The 11,436-nt window shown below is 41.8% G+C and overlaps 1 pseudogene across 1 annotated transcript; it reads left to right on the forward strand.

Annotated features, from left to right (window-relative positions):
• Nucleotides 1-4,857: 4,857 nt before the first annotated feature.
• Nucleotides 4,858-5,338, forward strand: LOC309380384 (large ribosomal subunit protein eL22 pseudogene; annotated as a pseudogene). Its single transcript has one exon. The product of its transcript is annotated as a large ribosomal subunit protein eL22 pseudogene (transcript).
• Nucleotides 5,339-11,436: the final 6,098 nt, after the last annotated feature.

The raw sequence follows: 11,436 nt of genomic DNA on the forward strand, positions 1-11,436 counted from the left end.
TATGTGGACCTGAACTATCTACAGTATCCCCCTGCTGGCCCAGGGTGAGAATTTCAGTACATAACACCCCTCCCCATCGAGATAAGGCGTTAGTTACAATCGTAATGGTTTCCTTATATACAGCACTATACGTAATGGTTTAATTAGGCACAAAAGCATATCGGTTACATTTCACCTACTTCCATTAGACTGACAGTATTACATGTCCAACAACATAGTTCTTTAAATAAGCTGGGCGCTTGGTAAACTCTGCCAGACCGCCGGGGAGCGGTACCCAGGTCTGGGGGGAGCGCCCGATTCTTGCTGAGGCTGTGGCGCGACCCTAAGTGGCGTTGAAACCAAGTCCCCTGGATCCGCTGCTGTGGGTGGAACATCCGCAAGTGGAGTTGGTGGAATGTCAGGCACGGCAGTGATCTGAGTCTGTGGGAAGTCCGGCAGACCCTCTGAAGTGGCTTTGTTCAGCTCCGCTCAGAGGGTGGCTGCATCTGGCTGTGCTCTATTGTCCATCCATCCCATCCTCGTCGCCAGAGTTAAGTTGTGGGTGAACATATCAGATGACACAGCAATTCTTCAAACGGCTCTTGTTTATTCACAGACCAGAACAGAACTGAACTGAACTGAAGGGTTCAGCCAGCCTGCTTATATAGAGCTCCGCTAGAACGCAACAGTAACCATTTTCTGTAACTATCCAATCACTGAACGTCACTTTCGATCCCTTATTTGCATATGTGGACCTGAACTATCTACAGTATCCCCCTGCTGGCCCAGAGTAAGAACTTCAGTACATAACAATTAGCATATGCTAACTTACATCTCTATATGTATCATTTAAACAGAAATACATCTACAATTCTATGATCTAACCATAGTGGAGAAGACGATTGCCTGATGATCTGTGGGAGAGAGTCTGCTGTCTGAGAGCTAAATGTTGATGGCTGATTTCAAGACTCCTGCTCTCCCTTCTTATGTTTCTTTAAACCAGGTATGGACAGGACAGCTCTTCAAATAGAGGTAGCCTTCCAGTGGAGGACTGTTCTCTGACAGAATGTTGTCCTCTGTAAAGTAGGACACAGGGCCTCAATAGGTCATTGTGTGCTGAATTGGGGTAAACTTGGCTACATAGCATTTTCAGGGTGTGTTCAGCTGTGGCAACTTCCACGGTCCTCATCCATGTAAACTGCCTGTGTCCTCCCTACACAGGTATTTCCAGACAAGCGGTCAGTAGGAGGCAAGTAACTCAGGACGAAGAACCTGTTTGTTGTACTGCTGGGACCAGCCACATTGAAATAAACAGTATACAGTGGTACCTTGGTTTACAACCATAATCCGTTCCGGAGGTCCGGTTGTAAACCAAAACAGGTTGTAACCCAAGGCGTGCTTTCGCCAATGTGGCCTCCAAAAAAAGGGGGTTATGATCCAAAAAAAGGGACACAGGCTTCCAGGTTTGACGTGGTTGTAATCCAAAACAGTTGTAATCCAAAACGGTTGCAAACCAAGGTACCACTGTATCCAGATTTATTTATTATTTTAAGTCCAACACTGTCCAAATCTCAAATGTTGAGATTTTTCTTTCCTGGATACTTCTTCTTTAATAACCTTAAAATATTGGTGTATTCAAAAACAGTCACATCAAAATATGAATGCATCCTGCAGCATTAGTGTCAAAATAATATTACAGTATGCAGAATGTATTAACTTGCCAAATTCAACATGTTTGCACCTCTTTTTCCTCCCTTAAGAACAAGTCAGCTTTCTAACAATATCAGTATCTGCAAATGTGGGGGTAGACCCTTTAAATTAGAAAAATATGAATTTTTCTTCTTCTTCCTTTGGTCAGTTATTAAAATTAGGAACATTTGGTCTGGAAAAATTCTCTCTCACATACACATACAATCATCCAATTGTTTCAGTTCCAATTTAGTTATGTTTTTAAATGCTTTGCAGTCATTCTCTTTACACCTCTGTGAGGCAGGTCAGTTTTACAGATGAAGCTGAAAGTCTATTTGCCCAGAGCCATCTGTGATAAAGCGAAGATGTTAGGTCCAAGGGCCAGTTTACACAATTAGGATCATACGGTAAAGCTTTTTCTGAACTATATATACCACACAGGTTTGCAGGTAGCATGTGCTCTGTGTGTTTGTGGACACTGTTATATGGTCCATTATGGCAGGGCAGGGAAACACCTCCCTGGGCAAAAAAAAATAAAAAAATAAAAATGGCCCTTGCTCCTGGCATGCTAGTTTTGTATGTACAGGGTCAGGAAAAGGTTTCATGCACATGTGTATTTGGGGGAATTAAAATATGCAGACTAATGTAATACAGCACAGGAAAAGCTGTACCCCATGATCCTTTTGATTAGACTGGTTTGAAAGCCAACAGTGGCACCCATCACACCATAGGTTTAAAACACCATTATGCCATTTCTTTGGGCTTCCCCTAAAGACTCCTGCCAGTAGTGATGTATGGAAGTGAGAGCTGGATCATAAAGAAGGCTGATCGCCGAAGAATTGATGCTTTTGAATTATGATGCCAGAGGAGACTCTTGAGAGTCCCATGGACTGCAAGAAGATCGAACCTATCCATCCTGAAGGAAATCAGCCCTGAGTGCTCACTGGAAGGACAGATCCTGAAGCTGAGGCTCCAATACTTTGGCCACCTCATGAAAAGAGAAGACTCCCTGGAAAAGACCCTGATACTGGGAAAGATGGCGGGCACAAGGAGAAGGGGACGACAGAAGACGAGATGGTTGGACAGTGTTCTTGAAGCTACCAACATGAGTTGGACCAAACTGCGGGAAGCAGTGGAAGTGCCAGGAGTGCCTGGCATGCTCTGGTCCATGGTGTCACGAAGAGTCGGACACGACTAAACAACAACAACAAAGACTCCCAGGAGATGTGCTTTGCTAGGAGTGCAGAGAATTGCCCAGAGACTGCTATTTCCCTCTCAAGAGCTACAATTCCCATAGTTTCCTAGAAAGAGGGCTTGTTCTTTAACCCACTCTGGGAATTGTAGCTCTATGATAGTAATAGGGGTCTCCTAACAAGTCTCAGCACCCTTAACAGAGTGGCGGGGAAACCCAGCCAGATGGGCAGGGTATTATTATCATCATCATCACCACCACCATCATCAAATTACAGCTCTCATAATTCTTTAGGGGAAGCCATGACTGTTTAAAGTGGCATCATAGTCTTTAAATGTGTGGTGTGGGTGGGCTCTAGTTCCAAAACCAGTTGCTTGAGAACAACCTTGGCCAATAGGCCTATCCTTAGGAGACACAAGATATAACACTACAGGTTAAGGGGTTGGGAAACAGTTACGCAGGTAATTCCCGCTCACATACTGAGACTGTCACAAAATCTGTGGATGACGAATGAAGCGACTTGAGTTAAAAAATAAAAGCTTTTGCCCGGCGTCACTTGTTTCAGCCTCCCTTGACCTAGCTCAGCAGATCTCTCCCCTTGGACTTCTGTCACCAATGTTTCTCTTTGGCAACCAGCTTTGTAATCTTTTGTTTTCCATTATCAAATCGTTAAATGGTCATGTAATTGTTATTTCCATTTCCATGCCTCGAACATGTTTTGGAGGCAGTCACCATTCCCAGTTCATTAACTGACTGACCTCGGCATTAACACCCCCCTCCGCTGAGGTTGCCTTGGAAACAAAGCTTCCTGTGCGTAATCCAAGATTATCTAGCTCTTTATCCTACATGTGACCCTTAATTACTTGCTAAATTAGAATGGTTTTCTAAAAATCACAAGAGGAGGTTAATATGTTCTTCCAGAGCTGGTCAAGCTAAGATGACACTAAATTCACAGGGAATTCAAAATACATGATCCCTGAAGGCGTCTCTTTCAGAATGAAGATGAACTTTCCCAATGAGAGGCCGTCCACCGCAAGACTGCGTCTGTCACTCACTTTCCTTGTTCAGCTTCTCCAACCCACACTTAATCTGCCCTGAACAAATTAACTAAGTAAATATCGGGTAAATTAATTATGGCACTGGATTCATTGTCCGTTTGTTTTCTGCAATTAACGCTGTGATCTAAATCAAGATATCTGCTCTTGTGTGCTGAAGAGAACACACCAAGTCTCCATCATACCACCAAAGATGAAGATCTGTAAATTAAGGTGGCAGTGGTGGGGAATGTATTTTTGAAAACTGGGATGCAAAATGCATAATTTTATTGTGGGAGTTATTTTTTTTTGTAAATAATTTTTTATTTGATTTTCATAAATATAAACATACAACAAAAACCAATTCAGAATCCAAATATCGAGATTACTCTGAATCTCCTACTTTCCCCCATCCCTTTCACGGGTCCTGTTGATAATATTTTCAACTGCACATCAATACTTCTCCAATTTTTGTCTTTCTAAATTATCCATACATTCCATTCCATTACAAGTGTGGTTAAAGCCTGCCAATGTTTTAACCTGCTTACGATGATCTTGTATATAAATTATAAACTTTCCCCATTCTTTTTTAAAGTTCTTTTCCTCTTGATTTCTGAGCTTCCCAGTTAATTTTGCCATTTCGGCATAGTCCATCAACTTGGTTTGCCATTCTTCTCTGGTCAGGGTTGTCTCTTCCTTCCATCTCAGGGCTAGTAGTGTCCGTGTGGCTGTTGTCACGTACATGAATAATCTTTTCTGGTCCTTTGGAATCCCGGTACCTATTTTATTGTGGGAGTTATGTTATGGGGATTGGGGAAGAGGAAGTTGGAAGGAATCTCCAGAGCAAACAGGTTGCCTTTGAACACAGCTCAGTGAATGGTCAGTATTACTTCCTTGAGGGATGGGAGGATGTTGTCAAAGTAGGGACATGTGTGTGGCCGCCTCCCTTTTCTCTCTTTCCCCCTCATTGCTGCCACCATGGTGTCTGCAAAGAAGCTCATGATGAAGGGTGGCAAAAAAAAAAGCAGGTTCTGATGTTCACCCTAGAGACTGTACACATCCAGTAGAAGATGGCATCATGGATGCTGCCAGCTTTGAGCAGTTCCTGTAGGGGCGGATCAAATTGAATGGAAAAGCTGGGAACCTTGGTGGGGTGTGTGGTGACCATCGAGAGAAGCAAAATCAAAATCACGGTCACCTCAGAGGTCCCTTTTTCCAAGAGGTACCTGAAGTACCTCACCAAGAAATACCTGAAGAAGAACTTGCACGACTGGCTCCGCATGGTCGCCAACAGCAAGGAGAGCTACGAGTTGCGATATTTCCAGATCAACCAGGATGAAGAGGAGGATGAGGAGGAAGATTAAATGCAAAGGAATCAGGCAATATTTTGTACGTTCACTTTTCCTTGAATAAAATGCGGTGAAAATTGTTATAACAAACAAACAAACAAGAAGTATTACTTGTCCAGTGTGTGACACATCTCACAGATTCATAAGAGTCAAAATGGCTAAATAGTCATCACTTGGGAGGAATGCTGTACTTTCACCTGCATTGCAGGTCACACACTGAGCAGGGTGGAACTAGATCAGCCTTTGTCAACCTGATTCCTTCCAGATGTTTTGGCCTATAACTCTCATCAGCCCCAACTAGCACAAGCTAGTGAAGGCTGAACAAGATGACCTCCATTTTCCTTCCAGTTCTGTGATTCCAACCATGTTGATAATATATGCTTCAAGCAGCCTTGAAGCCAACCACCTATGCTGAGGAAGCAGCCCCTTTGGGTGAATATGTCAGATGCTTTTGTACAGTAGAAGGCACTTCATCTTTATTGTACTGCAATTAAATAACTCACCTGGAGAGGTGGGCTGTTGTAGATACATGTTTGAGCAAACAATACCTTCATAGTTGTCTTCAAAATCCCCTAAAAAAACAGTCGTAGAATTGAAAGAGGTGGGAAACTTGTTAAAAGCCATTTAAGCAAATTCTACTTAACTGAGGAGGCATACAGACCCAGGTATAAAAGCAAGTTTCAAAAAGTAAAAAACAATTTATATTAATCAGAAACATAGCATTACCAGCCACTTAGCAGACTTTGCCTAGTGCCTGAAGGGTGACAAAGCTGGCATCAGGCAAATTCCACCATCAGGGTAAAATCACAGAAAGCGCCCTCTCTAGTAGCCATTTCAAAATTTCTTCTTCTTCTTCTTCAACTTCTTCTGCAAATGTTTTGTATTATGAACCAGCAGAAATCACACCAACTTCAGGAGAAATGTGACTTGGACCATTTTATTTCTATCCCGTTTGGTTAAATGTTATTTTTGGAAATATATCAGGGGCTCTCCATTCAAAAGTAAGCAGCCTAATCCTACAATTAAATGTTAAGAGTTAAGGATCGCCAGCTTTGAATGTGGAAAGCTAATTTGCCTTGGAATTTCAAAGAGCCTACTAGTGATCTAACAACAGCAGTGAAAATATTTCTGGCCACAAGGTCTTAAAAGTGAAGCGGCCAACCACCCTTTTAATGAGCAGAGGCTCCATGAATAAATCCTGCACAAGGTGCAAAAAAGATGTGCTAAGGCAGGGATGGAGAACCTCTGGCCCTCCAGATGTTCTTGGAAGAAGAAGAAGAAGAAGAGTTTGGATTTGATATCCCGCCTTTCACTCCCTTTAAGGAGTCTCAAAGCGGCTAACAATCTCCTTTCCCTTCCTCCCCCACAACAAACACTCTGTGAGGTGAGTGGGGCTGAGAGACTTCACAGAAGTGTGACTAGCCCAAGGTCACCCAGCAGCTGCATGTGGAGGAGCGGAGACGCGAACCCGGTTCCCCAGATTAGAGACTACCGCTCTTAACCACTACACCACACTGGCCATGCTGGCTGGGGCTGATGGAGTCCCAACAACCTCGGTGCCACAGGTTCCGCAACCTTGACCTAGAGTTTCTAGGAGTTTCTGAATGACTCCCATTCCTTTAGGCAGTGCAGAAATGGGACAGTTCCTAGCCAGATCTTCCCCTGCGCCACTAGTGATGGCAAAGGGTACTTCTTCCCCCATCCCTGAAACATGAGAGCTTCACCTACTGAAATTCCTTCTTCAAGGGAATTATTCACCCATTTTAAAATCAGCCCCACATTTACAAGCCCACAGTTCCCTTCCAGTGCCAGCTACTTTCTCTTTAATGTTTGCTCTGACACTGGGCCATGGCTGGCTTGCCTTTGTTGCTTTCCATCACTCTTTATCCTTGTACCTTCAAGGGGTTTCTCTCTCTCTCTCTCTCTCTCTCTCTCTCTGTGTGTGTGTGTGTGTGTGTGTGTGTGTCTAGGTTGCCTTCCAGCCTTAATTTGATTAGTCAGCTGCAGAATTAGAAACAAGGTAAATTTTTCTTTCTTTCTTTCTTTCTTTCTTTCTTTCTTTCTTTCTTTCTTTCTTTCTTTCTTTCTTGTCTTAGGGTTGCCATATGTCCTCTTTTTCCAGGACACATGCTCTTTTTCAGGGGTAAAATCTGAGACAAATTGCATTTATTTGCTTTGAATGGCCATCATAGCGTCCTCTTTTTTTGCTCTTCAAAATATGGCAGCCCTATTTTTATGTAGGTTTCTTGTGCTGGCCAAAGTATTTGCATAGGTATCCTTCGCTCTGGAAACGTAATATATTGCTACACGCCACCCAACCTCCAAGTGTTGCAAGACGCCAGGGATTTCATCACTCGGGGTTCAGTTTCTTTGGGATTGAGTTCACGCGCTAGTGGTTTACCTCTCTTTGGACAGACCATGAACTGTAACCAAGACTTCCCCTAAAGCTAAACCATAAACCCCAGCTGTGATGACACACCTAAGCCCAACAATTAGTTCAAAACAGCAGCAAAGTAACTGGAAGAGGAGCAAATCTCGTCTTAGCTCTTTTTTTATCTTGTAAACTGAGCGGCAAATTGGGTATATTTTCCCCTGGCAGAAAGGAGATGTTTTTGAAATACCAGTATTTTCTAGTTTACATTTTATTTTAATATTGTGTTTTACTTTTGTTTCGTAATTCATCCATAGAGCATATGCTGAAAGGCAGATACCAGGCCAAATTCAATGTATTACTATTAGTATATTAAGCCCTCAACAGCTTGGGACCAATTTACCTACAGGATCGTCTTACTCTAAATGTGCCCACTCAACTGCTTCCATCAGCAGAATTGGCCCTGCTACAGGTGCCACATAATACCCATTCCAAATCTGCAAAAATTTGATCACTTAGTGTGTCATTGTGGCAAAACCTGCACTTTGGAACTCCTTGCCTATTGAGACCAAGTAGGTGCCGTCCCTGTACTCTTTTCGGTACCTGCTAAAAAGCATTCTTGTTTAGGCGAGTTTACCCAGTTGCTTAGAAAGCTGAGGTAATTTTAATCTGTTTTAGTATTTTAACTAGTGTCAGTGTTTTAAGGCATGGTTGTGATTTTTTCTTGATTTATCTTTTTGTAAAGCGTTTTGAGGTTTTCTATATTCAAGCGGTATATAAATTTTAAGAAATAAGTGACATAAGTATAAATGTAGTTACAGATCCACACACACACACACAAATAACACTGAACTATACAGACCATTGATCTGATCCCGCAGGGCTTTTCTTGTATATAGACACATAGACCTGAGACAACATTTACCGGTATTTATTATTTTTGTCTCCTGCCTTCTTCAGGAAACTCAAGGTCCCTCTAATAATATTTTCACAACAAATCTGTGGGGTAGGCTGGGCTGAGGAATAGGCAACTGAACTGTTGGACTATATGGAACTGGCGGAAATGACTGGCAGAATCCGAGACCAGGGAGAAGAGTTGGTGGAAGAAGATTGGAAGAAATTTAAAGACTATTTGCAGAAATATTGTAAAATTAATGAATGTTAAAATGATGTTGGATTGAAACGAAAAGGCTTTAGCAACAAGGTTAAAAAGAGTATGAAAAATGAATTGATAATCAGATGAAAATACGAAGCTATAATATGTTAAGATATAGAATTAAGATAAAAACAAAGAGGGAAAGGATTTGCTGAATCAACCATGTGAACTGGAATACAAAAATGGGAGGTGTGAGGAGGTCAGGAAACAAGTAAACAAAATATAAGACATGAAAAGATTGATTTTTTTTAATTGTTTCTTTTTTATTTTTCATGTATTTTGTATTTTTTCTTTGTATTTTTGTTCCTTTGTTTTGTTACCCTTATTTTTCTTTCTTTACTCTGTAACTTTGTTTTGTCTGTAAAACTTAATAAATATCGAAATAAAAAAAAATGAACTGTTATTACCCAGTGAGCTTCATGTAGCCTGACAATAGATAATATCAGCTCTTAACATGCAAGGTAATGACAGCACAGAAAACATATTCCATGACAACAATGTTTGGAGGAAAAAACACACCCAAATAAAGTCCTACAAATATTAATGGAAATCACGCAATATATCTTTCAACTAGATTATTGCTTGTCTGAGAAACATGGTGGTTCAAAGATATCTTGCATTGTGTGTCATGTTCAATTGAAGGATCACAATCTATCTGCTTGGCTCTCTCTGGACCTCAATATGCCCAGAGGCTACTAATGAATTTCCCCTGGGAATAGTATCAAAAGCGTTTGGTGTGTAATAAACACAGCATCACAGCAGGAGGCTGTCATCCCTCCCACGCACCACCCACATGTCAGATTGCATTTTGGGATCTTCCCTTTTGTTGTCTGACAGAAGGCAGCCCTTGATTAAAACCTACTTGATCAGGATTAAAACAATTTCTGAAAGAAAGTCTGGGATTTATTTTCCAGAATTGGAGCCAGCAGCCACAGAGATGACCTTCAGGTTCAGAACAGGAAGGTTTTTATTTCTGTGAAAATGTCCCATTTTTCAAGAAATCTTAATTCTATAACAGATTGTGGGAGGGCAGAGAACGAGAACATTGTGGTGGACAATAGCACAATAGACAATGTCCGATGATGAGCTTAATGCTGCAATCCTATACCCACATAACTGGATATTATTATTATTAATAGTAGTAGTAGTAGTAGTAGTAATAATAATAATAATAATAATAATAATAATAATAATAATAATAATAAATACCCCACGTTTTATCCTGATAGGGCTCCAGGCAGCTTACTACTAAGTAGACAGGTATAGGGTTGCCCTGTTAGATACTTTTCTCTCCTTGCCCTTATACCTGGGTGAATTTAGATTTCATGTTGCTGATAACCCTTTCAACCAATGTTTCTTCAAACATTTCCTAAAATGATATCGCTCATTTTCTGAGTGCTGATCCTTGTGTAGCCAAAATGGCAAGATTCATGCACAAGAGGGAGGTATTTCCAGGCTTGGGGAAACTCCCAAGGTTTGCAGAAGTATAAAAAAGATATTGAGATGAAAACCTCCTGAAAAGGAGTGGTGGGTTGGGATCGGCTGGAACTCTGACCAGGAATGCTGCACTCCATGCTGCAACATTTTGCTGCAGATTACACTCGTTATTCCTAATGCGGAGGGAAACGATCAATCCTTTGGTGTTGAAACCTTCTTTCTTTCTTTCTTTCTTTCTTTCTTTCTTTCTTTCTTTCTTTCTTTCTTTCTTTCTTTCTTTCTTTCTTTCTTTCTTTCTTTCTTTCTTTCTTTCTCTCTCTCTCTCTCTCTCTCTCTCTCTCTCTCTCTTTCTTTCTTTCTTTCTTTCTTTCTTTCTTTCTTTCTTTCTTTCTTTCTTTCTTTCTTTCTTTCTTTCTTTCTTTCTTTCTTTCTTTCTTTCTTTTGCAAAGGTGAGCCATAGCAGGACGAGACATGGAATTGGGTGGCTGAATTCCTGAGATAGTTCAAAGAATTGACTTCACAGGTAGGGAAAACATTCCACCCGAGAGTGAGTGCAGCAGAGCTCAGTACTGTGTTATCAGATGCCAGGGTGGTTCTCCAAATCTGGAACTTTTTAGAGGCCTTGGCGAGAATATTATTATTATTAATAAGATAACTTTCCTTCGGGTCGGGGGGGGGAAGCAAAATATTAACCAGATAGATTTTGCAGACAATCGATGTGTCATTTTACAATCAATTTATACGCGCTTCACTATGAACTCCTCACGTCATTAATTCGGATAGCAAAACGCTATGTTGCTTGCGTTAACTGCTCACCCCTTAATTTCTTTTTATTTAGGATCGATTCTAAGGCATCATGAAAAAGTGGAAGGCAACTGACTGTCGTGTATATAATAGGGTGATGATGTTATGTTAGGATCAGGGTTAGACCCTTCCTTAAGTTGCTTCTGCCACAAATAGGAGATGTCACAGATATTTGATGTCACAGATATTTTAAAGCGAGAGTAGCGAGTAGGCGGGGACACTGCTCAAACCACGTGGGTCCACAACGCCCTCGCGCCCCCCCTCCTCGCCTTGTGGGCGGGACTGGATGGGTTACTACGCAGGAGGGGGTGGGGCAATAAAACGAGGCCCCGCCCACCCGGCCGCGGCGCTCTTCGCCTCGCTGGCCGCGCTCTGGCCCCGCCCACCCCCGGGAGCCTCGGCCAATCAGGTAGCGCCCTGTTGGC

This window comes from Podarcis melisellensis (assembly GCF_964234715.1).
Source record: "Podarcis melisellensis genome assembly, chromosome: 11".
Taxonomy (NCBI): domain Eukaryota; kingdom Metazoa; phylum Chordata; class Lepidosauria; order Squamata; family Lacertidae; genus Podarcis; species Podarcis melisellensis.